The sequence below is a fragment of the Trichosurus vulpecula genome, chromosome 7 (genome assembly GCF_011100635.1).
Source record: "Trichosurus vulpecula isolate mTriVul1 chromosome 7, mTriVul1.pri, whole genome shotgun sequence".
Taxonomy (NCBI): domain Eukaryota; kingdom Metazoa; phylum Chordata; class Mammalia; order Diprotodontia; family Phalangeridae; genus Trichosurus; species Trichosurus vulpecula.
The window spans coordinates 254,829,760-254,844,716 of NC_050579.1; the positions used below are offsets into that span (position 1 = coordinate 254,829,760).

The 14,957-nt window shown below is 39.9% G+C and overlaps 1 protein-coding gene and 1 pseudogene across 1 annotated transcript in view; both read left to right on the forward strand.

Moving 5' to 3' along the window:
* LOC118856429 overlaps nucleotides 1-12,409 on the forward strand; it is a 53,214-nt pseudogene extending 40,805 nt beyond the window's left edge.
* FOXK2 (forkhead box K2) overlaps nucleotides 1-14,957 on the forward strand; it is a 122,598-nt gene that overhangs the window by 52,098 nt on the left and 55,543 nt on the right. The gene's annotated exons all lie outside the window — the stretch shown is intronic.

A 14,957-nucleotide genomic window follows, 5' to 3' on the forward strand; every position in this document is an offset into this window, starting at 1 on the left:
CACCTGCGGCCATCCCACAAACACACTTAACAACTCACAGCATAGCTAGCTTGCCTCCTCTCTCTCCCTCAGGTCTAACTGTGCTGAGCATTTCCTGTCCTACCCTTCCTGTTTCGCTAGTTCAGCAAGCTCCTCCCAGCACATGTGATTCCTATGATATAAGCAGGTCACATGGGCCTATTAATGAATGGGGAAGATCTTCAAATTCACATTACCATTACAGGTGAGTAGGTTGGGTGAGTTACTGATCTGTGATTTCATTTGTATACTTGGTCATATTATCAGCAAAATGAAGGACTAGACATGTTCTCTAATCCTCACAACCTTTCAGATTTCTCCAAACTAAGAAATATACTCAAGAGATAAAGCAGTTGCAGCTGTCTCCATAGGCTATGACACCCAGAATCCTAATGAGCTAACAGCATGATAGACTAACAGCAGAAGCCAATCCTTAATCCCTGACATGTTCTTTCAGCATTCTCCTTCCCCACTAGTCCCTAAGCTCTGGCAGGGCTGCATAAAGGGACCTATAAGCTTGTGCCCTGGGATCCACTCAGCCTTTGCTTGCTGCTACTGTAGTCTCTACTAGCATAGTCCCTTGTCTCTGCCCCTGCCCTCACCTCACCATTTTGTGGCAATAAGCAACAAAGCTCAACTTTGTCCATCCCCACCCAGTGAGAAGGACATGGAAGCATAAGAAAGCAAAAGGGCAGCACCTGCACTGCTCAGCAGCAGTACTCAGAGTACTAAGAAACAGAAGGAACTAGATCAGGGTACCAGAGTGTGTGGGGGGCAGGGGGGACCTTCCACAGACCTGAAGGAAAGAAGACTGATATCTAGCAGAAGCCAATTCTGTCCCCTCAAAAGTCATTTGGGGGAGAGATTAAACCCCATGGAAGGAGGCTTAATATACCTCTGAGCTTTAAGGTTGAGGCCTTAGAGGAATTTCCATCAAAGGGGAAGTAGTCAGACAGGGACCTATAGCGGAATATAAAGAGAAAAATGGAAATTATCAGAAATTTCAAGAAGAAGAAAATAAGAGTTAAAAACTTTGAGCACAAGCAAATAAACCAACAGGGAAGATATTAATAACAGATGGAAAGATAGTCTCTGAGACATCTAAATTATTCCAAACATCTTTGAATGAATATTACAAGAAAAAGGGAAATGAACAAATACCTAATGAGGCAGAGAACCATGTGGATCACCAAGGAAGCATGGAATCTATAGAAAGATGTTCTCAATGGTTTAAGAGATAACTTAAATGAAAGGGGGGAAAGAAGGAGTTAATAAGTAAAACTCCCAAACTAGATAACAAACAGGGGGTGGCGTAGGAGCAGGGCTTGAGGAATAGAGCTTGTGAGAATAGGTTGTCTTAAAGTAGATTAAGCAAAAATAAGTCAAGACCACATACTTTCCAGATAAAGAGAAGCAACAACAACAAAAAGAATCCTAATTCAGAAATAATATTAGAGAGAAATGGAAGAAAATGTAAACCTAATTTTCATGACCCTAAGCATGACTGGATTAAGCAGTCTAAATAGAGCTTTAACTATGTGATCCTAACTAATGAGTACATCAAAGAACAAATTACAAACATAATAATTAGATGAAAAAAAATAATAACAATGAAACAACAAAAATTTCTGAGATGGAACTAAAGCAGTCGTCAGCAGGGAAATATCCCTGAAAAATATACATTAACAAAATAGAAAAGGAGAGGATTAGTGAATTTAACATGCATTTTTAAAAAAAATAGAAAACCAACAAATACAAAATAAACACAAAAGAGGAAATACTGAAAATTAGAGGAGAAATAGATGAGTTGGACACCAAAAAGTATGGAAATGATAAAACAAAACTAAAAGCTGTTTCTTTGAAAAGACTAACCAAGTTGATAAACCTCTAACCAACCTGATTAAACAGAAGAATACAGAAAATCAAATCAACAAAATATCAAATGAAAATCAGAATGAAAGTCAGAATAAAAAGAATTATCACAATAATGTGCCAACAAAACTGAGAATGCAAACAAAATAGAGAAATATCGTCAAAAGCGTAAACTACACAAACAGAAGACCAAATAGAAAAATAATCTAATTTCAGAAAATGATATAGAAGTATCTATAAAGAAACTACCAAAGGGGGGAAAAGCCTCTTGGTCCTGATGGATTCACAGGAAAATTCTATAAAACTTTTTACAGAAAAATTAGTATTAATACTATGCAAATTATTTTCAAAAATTGAGAAAGAGGGGGGCGGAGCCAAGATGGCGGCTGGTAAGCAGGGAATAATGTGAGCTCCCTACGGAGACCCTCCAAAAACTTATAAAAAATGGCTCTGAACCAATTATAGAACGGCTGAACCCACAAAACAGCAGAGGGAAGCAGGGCTCCAGCCCAGGACAGCCTGGATGGTCTCTGGGTGAGGTCTATCCCACACGGAGCTCGGAGCTGGGAGCTGGGAGGTGGGAACGGAGTGGAGCAGAGCCCAGCCTGAGTGGCGGGGACCATCCAGACCAGAAGCCGGGCGGAGGGGGCCCTAGCGCCCTGATTCAGTGAGCTGCGGCAGTTACGAGACTTCTCAACCCACAAACACCAAAGACTGCAGAGAAGGTTAGTGGGAAAAGCTGCGGGAGTGGAAGGAGTTCTCGGTTTGGCTTCCAGCCCCGGGGGCAGCGGAGGTGGGGCAGCTACAGCTGTTGTTACTTCTGGCTCCAGGCCCACCTGGTGGGAGGAATTAAGTGGCGGATCAGAGCAGGGGTGCACAGCCTGCCAAAGATCTAAGCCCAGTTCGGGTTGGGGCCTGGGGAAGGAGCAGTGCTGGGGTGGCAGAGCTGGCACCTCCCCCCCAAACGTGGAACATAGAACTCTGTAATCTACAAGCAGTCATACCCCACTGAAAAACTCAAGGGTCAAGTTAGTTGGCTGGGAATATGGCCAGGCAGCGAAAACGCACCGAGATTCAGTCTCAGACTTTGCATTCTTTCTTTGCTGACAAAGAAGACCAAAATATACAGACAGAAGAAATTAATAAAGTCAAAGAGCCTACAACAGAAACCTCCAAGAAAAACAGGAACTGGTCCCAGGCCATGGAAGAGCTCAAAAAGGATTTGGAAAAGCAAGTTAGAGAAGTAGAGGAAAAATTGGGAAGAGAAATGAGAAGGATGCGAGAAAACCATGAAAAACAAGTCAATGACTTGCTAAAGGAGACCCAAAAAAATACTGAAAAATATGCTGAAGAAAACAACACCTTAAAAAACAGACTAACTCAAATGGCAGAAGAGCTCCAAAAAGCCAATGAGGAGAAGAATGCCTTGAAAGGCAGAATTAGCCAAATGGAAAAGGAGGTCCAAAAGACCACTGAAGAAAATACTACTTTAAAAATTAGATTGGAGCAAGTGGAAGCTAATGACTTTCTGAGAAATCAGGATATTATAAAACAGAACCAAAGGAATGAAAAAATGGAAGACAATGTGAAATATCTCCTTGGAAAAACCACTGACCTGGAAAATAGATCCAGGAGAGATAATTTAAAAATGATTGGACTACCTGAAAGCCATGATCAAAAAAAGAGCCTAGATACCATCTTTCAAGAAATTATCAAGAACTGCCCTGATATTCTAGAGCCACAGGGCAAAATAGAAATTGAAAGAATCCAACAATCGCCTCCTCAAATAGATCCCAAAAAGAAATCTCCTAGGAATATTGTCACCAAATTCCAGAGCTCCCAGATCAAGGAGAAAATACTGCAAGCAGCCAGAAAGAAACAATTTGAGTATTGTGGAAACCCAATCAGAATAACCCAAGATCTGGCAGCTTCTACATTAAGAGATCGAAGGGCTTGGAATGCGATATTCCGGAGGTCAATGGAGCTAGGATTAAAACCTAGAATCACCTACCCAGCAAAACTGAGTATCATGTTCCAAGGCAAAATATGGATTTTCAATAAAATAGAGGACTTTCAAGCTTTCTCAGTGAAAAGACCAGAACTGAATAGAAAATTTGACTTTCAAACACAACAATCAAGAGAAGCATGAAAAGGTAATCAAGAAACAGAAATTGCAAGGGACTTACTAAAGTTGAACTGTTTTGTTGACATTCCTACATGGAAAGATGATGTGTATGATTCATGAGACCTCAGTATTAGAGTAGTTGAAGGGAATATGCATATATATATATATGTTTATGTATATATATAGGTGAATGTGTATGTATGTATGTATCTATGTGTATATGTATGCATGTGTATGTAGGTATATATATATGTGTGCTTTTATATATGTATATACATATATATATATGTAAAAGAGAGAGAACAGACACAGGGTGAGTTGAAGATGAAGGGAAGATATGTAAAAGAAATAAAATGAAATTAAGGGATGAGAGAGCAACATACTGAGAGAAGGAGATAGGGAGAGATAGAATGGGGTGGATTATCTCACATAAAGGTGGCAAGAGGAAGCAGTTCTGTGGGAGGAGGGGAGAGGGCAGGTGAGGGGGGAATGAGTGAACCTTGCTCTCATCAGATTCGGCCTGAGGAGGGAATACCATACATACTCAGTTGGGTATCTTACCCCACAGGAAAGAAGAGGGAGGAAGATAAAAAAAAATAAAAGGGGGTGGGGATGATGGAGGGGAGGGCAGTTGGGGGTGGAGGTAATCAAAACAAACACTTTGGAAAGGGGACAGGGTCAAGGGAGAAAATTCAATAAAGTGGGATGGGTTGGGAAGGAGCAAAATGTAGTTAGCCTTTCACAACATGAGTATTGTGGAAGGGTTATACATAATGATACATGTGTGGCCTAGGTTGAAATGCTCGACTTCTTAGGGAGGGTGGGTGGGAAGGGAAGAGGGGAGAGAATTTGGAACTCAAAGTTTTAAAAACAGATGTTCAAAAACAAAAAAAAGTTTTTGCATGCAACTAAAAAATAAGATACACAGGCAATGGGGCATAGAAATTTATCTTGCCCTACAAGAAAGGAAGGGAAAAGGGGATGAGAGGGGAGGGGGGGTGATAGAGGGGAGGGCTGACTGGGGAACAGGGCAACCAGAATATATGCCATCTTGGAGTGGGGGGGAGGGTAGAAATGGGGAGAAAATTTGTAATTCAAACTGTTGTGAAAATCAATGCTGAAAACCAAATATGTTAAATAAATAAATTATTTTTAAAAAAATGAGAAAGAAAGCACTTTACTAGACTCCTTTTTATAGGACAAATATAGTCCTGATACATCAACCAGGGATGGATGGATAAAGCACAGGAGAACAATAAAACAGTATCATTAATGAATATTCAATAATTTTAAATAAAATCTTGTCAAACATTAGTAATTCAGCCAAGAAATCATTACAATCTAGCCAGGTTTATACCAGGGATGTAAGTATAGGTTCAACATTGGAAAAATAATCAACATATTAGTCATATTAAAAACAGAAACACCCGAAACCACACAGTTATTTCAGTGCCAAAGTACAGCACTCATTCTAAAAACTCTACAAGGTAGAGGCATAGGAGTACACACACACACACACACACACACACACACACACAAAATAAAAATATCTCTAAACCTAAAAGCAAGCATCAAATGCAGTGGAGTACTTTCCCAGTAAAAACAAGAGTAAGGCAAGGGTGCTTATTCCCCTCTCTATTATTGGATGTAGTTCTAAAAATGCTAGCACATAACAATAAAATGAGAAAGAAATTAAAGGCACAAAGTTATACAAAAAGGAGATAAACCTAAATCTGTGTGCTGATAACATGATGGTTTATTTAGAAAATCCTGGGAAATAAGCAAAAATACTTAACTGACAATTAATAGCTTCAGCAAAGTTACAGGCTACAAAATAAACCCACAAAAATATTTTATACAGAGAACTTTTTGTGGTGATGAAGGAATAGGCTAGGGCTAATCCTGTAACTTAGTCTTAAGAGAGTTGCCTGATGTACTAGGAGGTAAAATGATAAAGAACTAGATCAGAGATTTTTTAACCTGATTCTTAACTTAAAAAAAAAAAGCTTTGATAACTGTATTTCAGTATAATTGGTTTCACTTAATGCATTTAAAAACACTATTTTGAGAAGGGGTCCATGGACTTCACCAGACTGGCAAAGAGATCTGTTACACAAAAAAGATTAAGAACCCTTCAGAATCAGTCGTATGGCTTCACACAAGTGGTAAATGAGACAATATCAGTGTTACACAAGGTCTCCAGTGGAGTACACCAATGATCTGTGCTTGTTTGCATACTGTTTAACATTTTTATTGATGACTTGGATAATGAATGGTATGCTCATCTGATTTTTAGATGACACAAAGCTGAGAGGGACAGCTAACAGAGTGAATGACAGTCAGGATTCAGAATTTTTTTTTGACAGAGTATTGGGCTAGATTTAATAAAATGAAATTTAATAGGAATAAATGCAAAGTCTTATGCCTAGTCATCCCCCCTCCCCAATCAGCTTCATGTATATAAGATCAGGGAGACATGGACAGACAGCCCTTTGTCCAAAAAAGATCTAGTCGCTTAGTAAACAAAACAAATTTCCAGGTCCTGGAGGAAGAATTTGAAAGGAACAAAGTAAGGCAGGGCAGGAGAGAGAAAAGAAAAGAGCTAGAATCTAAAAGAGAGGCCATCATTTGAGTAATGCCTAAATGCAGCATATGAATGTAATGGAGTGCTACTGTGTTGTAAGAAATGATGAAAGAATATAAAGAATATATAAAGATATAAAGAATCCTGGGTAGTAAGAAGTGATGTAGAGTGAAGTGAGCAGAACCAGGACAACAATTTTTACATGGATAATGACAATAAAAAGAAAAGAAAAATAACTTTTAAAGAATTAAGAATTCGTATCAATGCAAAGAACAACCCTGTCTCCAAAGGCCCTATGATGAAATCATCTGACCATTTGGCTTTCCTTAGGAAAGAGGGTAGCTCCTTTCAGTGATTCTCACACTTGATCATACCTTGTGCATTATAGTGACTCTGAACCCCTGTAGGTCATCATCAAACCCCATGCCCCACTACCTGATTCCCTATTCCCATACCCCTCAAGCTTCCCACCCACCCACTCCTTCTACTGTGCCCTCTGGAATGCCTCTTTTAGAGGCAACAAACTCCCTCCTGATGACAGCCTTTCTGGCCATCCTTTCCAAAGCCAGGTTTTTGTAATAGCTAGTAAATAGAAGGAGTGGGAGAGTAAAAGATTTAGGGTGAAGGGAAGATTGTTCAGAGTCATCCATACCCATCCCAACTTTCCACTCTTTTTATACCTTACTCCCCAACATAAACTCTTTGATCCAGTGACACTGGCTTCTTGCTTTCCCAATCAATTAATGAGTAAACATTTATTAAGTACTCACTATGTGCCAGGCACTGTGATAAGCACTGGAGAAACAAAAAGAGGCAAAAGATAGTCTGCTTTCAAGGAGCTTATAATCTAATGGAAGAAACAACATGCAAACACATTTATACAAAGCAAGCTATAAGTATAAAAATGGGATAAATTGGAAATAATTAACAGAGAAGGCATGAGAATTAAGAGAGGTTGGTGAAGACTCCGAGTAAAAGATGAGATTTAAAACACTCCATCTCTTGGGCCCAAGTATTTTTTCTGGCCATCTCTTGGTTCTGAAATGCTGTCCTTTCTTATCTCTGCCTTAACTGACTTCCTCGAAGTCCCACCTAAAATCCACTCCTTTATAAGAGGCCTTTCTCAATCTTAATTCTTTTTATACTGTCTGTAGCTTGTTTATATGTATTTGCTTATTGCCTACGCCTTTAGATTGCCCTTTCCAAAGGATTTAAACTGACCTTTCCTAAGTTATCAACCATCTCAAAATTGTTAAAGGTAATGATCTTTACTCAGTCCTGGTTTTTTCACATCTCTGCTGTTTTTGATTACCCTCTTTCTAGGTTTTCATTAAATTGATTTTTTCTGTTTGAATGCTCCTTCTCTGTCTCCTTTGCTGTTCTTCATCTTTGTCACACCTAGTAGCTGATTCTCTCTTGAATATTAAATAATTGGGTTGTCTTATTTTATTTCATCCTTTTCATCATTTGATTTTTCCCTTTCATGAAAAGGGGAGATATGCTGCCTGTTAAATCAGTATTTTAAAATGTATATTATGGTAGACTAATAATTCATCTTTATCCAGAATGCTAATCATTTTTTCATCTTTAAAGTTTTATTCGCTATAATTTTGCTATTAGGTTAGTGGGCACACATTTCTTAATAAGTCTTTCCATTTATATTGTCTGCTTTGTTAACCAGCTGGAACTAAACAGTTGTATTTATGGCTACTGAGCCAACAAGAACATGGACTTTTTTTTAGGAAAAAAACACTTGTTATACAATCTTTTTCTGCTATGCTCTTAAAAAATATTGCTATCCAGCATCCATCTCATACATACCCAAAGAAAATTTCAAACAAGGTCTGTCTTCTCTGCCTCTTGTCCCAGTGAACAAAATTTCATCATGTTTCCCAAAGTGTTTTCCAAAGCCCTACTAAATCCAACCCACACTAAAGTCCAAAGTTTGTGAGACATCCCAGATATCCTCCATTCTCACTGATCTGAGCAAGGCATGGTATCTCTATAAAATGGCCCTTCAGTTCTTCAATCCATCTTTTCCAAGGTATTAATTCTCCTTAACAATCTTTCTTCCCTAATGATTCCATTTTGTATTTCTTGTTTCATTTCTTACAAGTATTCTTATAGTCATTTTGGACAGGACATTCTTTTCTCTGAGGATCTACTTGAACATTTTGTGAAGTTATTCTTTTCTGGATTTACCTCCTTGGGCATTTCTCAGCTCCTGTTCTCCTGAAAGGTGTGGGTAGGCCCCGTTAGAACTTGTGTGGTGGCTAAGACTAACAAGCCCCTTCCTTCTTCAGGAATTGTTTGGCCCTGTTTCATGTTGTGATTTGGGCACGGGCTGCCTTCATGCTGATTTGATCTGAGGCTGACTGGATGCTGTGTTGGGCATGGTCCTTCTAGGTAATGCTCTGAGTTTGTCTCCTGCTGCCAGGGCTCTGAGGCTACTCTGTGCTGGGTGCTGCTAAGATCTTGTCTCCTGTTGTGGGCCCAGGATGCTGTGTTCTTCATTTTCAACCTACCCTGTCTTTTCTCCATTCCCAGTTTGATAGGATTTTGGTGATCCTTTTTGTGTGCGTATGCGAGCAATTCTGGGCTGGATGGCAGACTCTTTTTTTAGTTTTCTTTACCATTGTTCCTCCTGGTGCATGTTTGGTGTTTTACAGGGATATTTGTACTAAATTTGGGCCCATCTAAACAGTGGGATAAGGACATCCTATTGTCATCCCACAGTTTCCCTCCTTCTAGATCTAAATCTGTGATCACAAGATCCTTATATAAATTCTCTATAGATAATTTACCCAGTGTACTTACAGTGAAGGTGATTATGAAGGGATGTTCATATCCTGTGAACCAATTATCACATTACTAAGCAGATGTGGCAAGAGAGTCAGAGGCAGAAAGAAAAGTCTAAAATAAGCCAAATTTTTTTTGGTAGCAAAGAATTGGAAACAAAGAGGCTCCTCATTGATTGGGGCCTCGGTGAACAAACTGTACTATAATGAATGTAATGGAATATTATTGTGCATTGAGAAATGAACCTGAAGAATTCAGAGAATCATGGCAAGATAGGTATCAATTAATGCAGAGTAAAATGATCAGAACCCAAAGAAAAATATATCCAAGGAATATTATATTGTAAATGATCACTAACAGTAACTTTGAGTAATTTTTTTAAATGGTTCTAAAAAACAAATAAAATATACCACCTTCCCTTCAGTAGAGGTAGGAGACTACAAGGACAGAATGTTGCATACCTTATCAGATGTGATCACCATATAAGTTTTCTTTTCTTCACTATTTATCTTATTATAGGGTGTAAGAAACAAAAGAAGGAATTCTGTTTCCACAGGATTAAAACTATTCCGAGGTTTATAGGGATAATAACAGGATGTAAGTCAGAGGTGACTGATTCTAATCAGAGCTGTGACCTAGCCGAATCAGGCTTCTGATCAGGTAAAAGGTCAGACGCTTGTATGCATGCTTAACAAGCTGTTTGAGGGAGAACATATCAAGTAAGAGAACGTGAAGTGGGCAATTCAGGAGGTTGCATATAGCCGGTGGAGGGCAAGGGGGGGAAATTCGAATTGGGAACGGCATAAAAAAGCTTGCATTTGTCTGAGCAAGCATACTCCATTTGGGAGTTACCTATTCATTCATAATGAATGTAAAATAAAATGACAACTTTCCTGGCTTCACAACGAGTATTGTTCTTTCTAGAATGAGCACATTTTCTCACAAGGGGAAAGTATAATCAGAAATGACATGTGATTTAAAAACAAAATGCACCAACAGAATTGATTTTTTAAAACTTTTTGTTAGTGACAATACAGCACTTAGGCAGTCTTTCTTTTCCAGTCCTACACATTGTAGACAACATCTTTGCGCCGCTATTTTATGCTGCTTCAAAATACTTGTTAGAAAATGCCAGGTAAACTCAAGCCATCTTTCTGTCACTTTTCTATGTTTCCCTCTTTTATAGTAGTAGCTTCTAGGTCTTATATGATACTTACTGACTAGGGCTCCTTAGGACTTGAACTCTTCTTTGGATTCTTACAGTATGGTCTCTTTCCCAAGGAGCTCTGGATTCTGCATTTGACATTAACTGGAGTTTCAATTTAGAGATTTCTTTCAGGAAGTGACAGATAGTTTCAGTCTTCCCCCTGGTTCCAATAATGTTTGTTAATATCTTTTGCTTTTCTGTCTCATATTTCCCTATATATTCCTGCGTCCTTCCAGAAAACCATCCCTTATAACAAAGAGTAAAAAAGAAAGGGAGAAAAAAGCAGATCAGCAAAACTAATCAGCGTATCAAAAAGTCTGACATCATATGCAGTATTCCATGTGTATGTGCCCCCTCCTCCAAAGATGGGGAGAAGTGCCTTTTATCTCTTTTGGGGGGGTCAAGCTAGATCATTATAATTGCAAACTTTTAATTCTGATTAATTTTTGTTGTCATTCTTTCCATTGCTGTAAGTCATTTTGTATATTATTTTGTTGGTTATGCTCACTTTACATCTGTTCCTACAAATCTTCTCATGGCTTTTTGTTTTCATTGTTTTCATTCAATAATATTCCATTATTCATGTACCACAATTTATTTAGTCATTACTCACTTGGTAAACATCTAATTTCTTTCTGGTTCTTAGCTATTACAAAATCAGCTGCTATAAGTATCTTAGTATATGTGGGAATTTACTTTTTTGTCATGGATGTTCCTGGAATGTGTACCTAGCAGTGGGATTTCTTAGATCAAAATATGTGAGCATTTCAGTCACTTTCTTTGAAAAAAGGGTAAATTGCTTTCTTTAATGGATGGATCAGTTCACTGTTCTACCATCCGTATACTTATGGGCTGGTCTTTTCACAGTCCCTCTGACATTGACTGTCTTTTGTCACCTTTGTCAGTTCACTGGATGTTTGGTGAAACCCAGTGTTGTTCTAATTTGAATTTTTCTTATTACTCAATCAATCAATCAATCAATTGTTTATTAAGCACTTACTAAGTGCCAGGTACTCAGGACGCAAAAAGAGGCAAAAGACAGTTCCTGCCCTCAAGGAGTTTATATTCTAATAGGAGAGACACCAAACAAATAAATATGTGAAAACAAGCTTTGGTCCCTCATTTTTTTTCAGTTGTATGTGACCCCATCTGGGATTTTCTTGGCAAAGATACTGAAGTAGAGCAGCAGGGGAGCCCTGGAAGTCGCCCCTAACACCCGGGTCCAGTCATCCTCTGTCCCCTCTCCTTCCCCCTGGTCCTGGGAGCCATGTGTAGCTTGAGGCAGGAGGTTCCTAGAGTAGAAAAACATTGTCACCAATGTCCTGGAGAAGCTAGAGGAGGTCTCCAGTGTCAAAAAGTACTACCTGGCTACAGGCTCCATTGCTTTCCTGGCCCTTTCATATTTGGCTATGGAGCCTCCCTGCTCTGCAGTCTCATTGGTTCATCTACCCAGGATATGCCTCCATCAAGGCAACTGAAAGCCCCAAAAAAGATGATGATACCACCTGCCTAACCTACTGGGTAGTATATAGCATATTTGGCCTAGATGAGTTTTTCTCTGACATCTTTTTCTGGTTCCCCTTCTACTATGCAGGGAAGTGTGCCTTCTTGTTCATGCTTCCAGTGGCCTGAAATGGCTCTCAGGTCCCCGTACCATTGCCTGATCCGTCCCATCTTCCAGAGGCACCAGGTTTCCATGGGCAGCCTAGTGACTGACCTGAGTGGATGAGCCCTGGATATAGCAGCCAGTCTGACCCAGGAAGCCACCAAGGCAGGCATGATTCACCTCCAGAAGAATAAGTGAAGAGATCACCCTTGAGCCAGAAGCTTTGGATGACTGGACACCCTCCTTTTAGCCCTGTCAGCATCAAGGGACCATGGCCCCCAATCCTGGCCCATATCTTAGCAGCTGATCCCTCCCAGCTGTAGGACTCCAACTAACTCCACCCTCTTGGGCTTTAGGGCACTCGAGAAGTTTCCCCAGGCTGGGAGGTAGGATGGGCATGGGGGGACGTTTGCCCATTTAGGATCCACCAGCAGCAGCAACTGCTGGCACTCAGACTGTTCTAAGTATAGCTTTAACCATCTGCCTCTGGCCCCTCCACCCACCACTGGTCTCCCACAGGACTCTTGATGTGGCCTAGATATTCCAGCTGCCCATGTATTAAAAAATAAAAAGTCCTACACAGACCAAACTTGCTTGACCTCCAAAAAAATAAAAAGATTCCACAAAGGAGACTAAGAATGAGTGGTCTGATAGGTGGGATAAGAACTGGAAGAGAATGTTGTCCCTAAAACCTAGAGAGTAGAGAATGTCAATGAGGACAGGGTGATAGGCAGTGTCAGAGGCTTCAGAGAGCTTGAGGAGAAAGAGGTTTGAGAAATGGCTATTAGATTTGGCAACTAAGAGATCACTGGTAACTTTGGAGAGAGGAGTTTTGGTGGAATGGTGAGGTTGGAAGTTGGATTTTAAGGGATTAAGAAGAGAATGAAGAAACAAAGTAGAAGCATCTATTGTAAACAGCCTTTTCAAGTTTAGCCACAAAGGGCAGAAGGAGAATGGAAGGATTAAGTGAGGGTTTTTTCAGGTTGGGGAAGACTTGAGCATGTTTCTGGACAATAGGGAATAAACCAGTAGACAGGGAAAGACTAAAAATATGTGATTGAGTGGGAATGACATAGGGGCAGTCTGTTTAAGGAGACAGGATGGAATAGGATTGCTTGAGCAAGTAGAGAGAGGGATTATCCTTCATAAGGAGCATGACCACCTCGTTATACAGGACAGGTACAAAGACAGAGATAGAGTCAAAAGACATGTGAGTGATATGAAAAAGGGGCTCTCATGGCAAATGACCTGAATATTTTTTGTAAAATATAAGTCGTTTCCCAGCTGGAGCCATGGGAAGTTTGAGAGGAGATAAAAAGGTTTGGAAGAGCCTCTGTGGAGAGTGGTGTAGTGAGTTGATAAGGCAGATAGAGAGGGATTGTCTAGCAGCAGTGAGATTGTGTGACAAATTTGTAATGGATCTTGTCTGAACATTTGCATAATTTTTTCTAACTTTGTTCAGCAGCACATGTATAAGAGGAAAGGTGGCAGATCAAATGGCAAGAGTGATCTAAGGTTAAAGCTTGGCAGAGTGCAATTGGCCAAATAATAAGGAAGCTAAGGATTCAAGAGAAGGATATTACAGAGTTGAATCTGTTTACCAAGGGATCAAGATGGAGAAAAGAGGAGGGAGTGGCTAGTGCAAGGGAGGTGGCATTTGGGGGAGCATTGGGGGATCAAAATATTTGAGGTCATGGTGGTGATGAAGAGTAGATGTTTGTAAAGGAAGACAGAGGGAAAACTGAAAAGCTAAATAGATCACATTCAGGTAAGAGAATTTAGGAATTCCTGAACATGGAGGTGGCGCATTTGTGGGTGATGGTAAGATCAAAGGTATAAACATCTGTATGTATCTGTAAGGCAATAATAACAATGTAGATGGTAATTGTCAAAATGCCTATGTAGTTCTGTATCGCAAAGTATACGAGGCTCTCCATATAAAAGGTAGAAGAAGTAAAGCATTTATTCAGACACCAGAGAACCATATCCCACAAGCCATTTATCCAATCTATCAGAGCAGTAAAACATTCAATACACAATATCACAACATGGAGCCTCGCCATCCCAAAACCTCTCCAGCCCCCTGCTGGGGTCTTCTCAAAGACAAACTCACAGTGCAGCTAAGTCAGCCTGTTCAGCTCTAACTATCATGACTGTGACCCTTAGCTGCCATAACTCTCTCTCTCTCTCTCTCTCTCTCTCTCTCTCTCTCTGCATTTTCTGTGACATATATAACTTCCTTTTCCTGTCAGGAAGCTCCTGTATTAGCAATTTTGATTTGAAGACCTTTCCCACCCATTAATAGGCCATGTGACTTGCTTACATCACAGGAAGCCTAAGTTACATGTGGTAGGAGGAGCTTCCTGACAGGAAAAGGAAGTTATGTCACAGAAAATGCTGAGAGAGAGAGAGAGTGAGAAAGAGACAATCTGGCTGCTGGTGGCTGCTAGTGGCTGCCCTCATGATTGTTACAACTGAACAGGCTGACGTAGCTGTTTGTTTTGGGAAGACCTAGGCAGGGGGTCGGAGAGGTTTTGGGATGGCGAGGCTCCATGTTGTGATTTTCTGTATTGAGTGTTTTGAATTCCTTGCTATTATGATGAAGTGAAATGACTGGCTGTGGGAGCTGAGCATTTGGTAATGGGATAAGGTTCTCTGGTGTCTGAATAAATGGTTTACTCCTGCCTTCTATGTGGAGAGTCTAGTATACTTTGCAATACAGAACTACGTAGGCATTTTGACAATT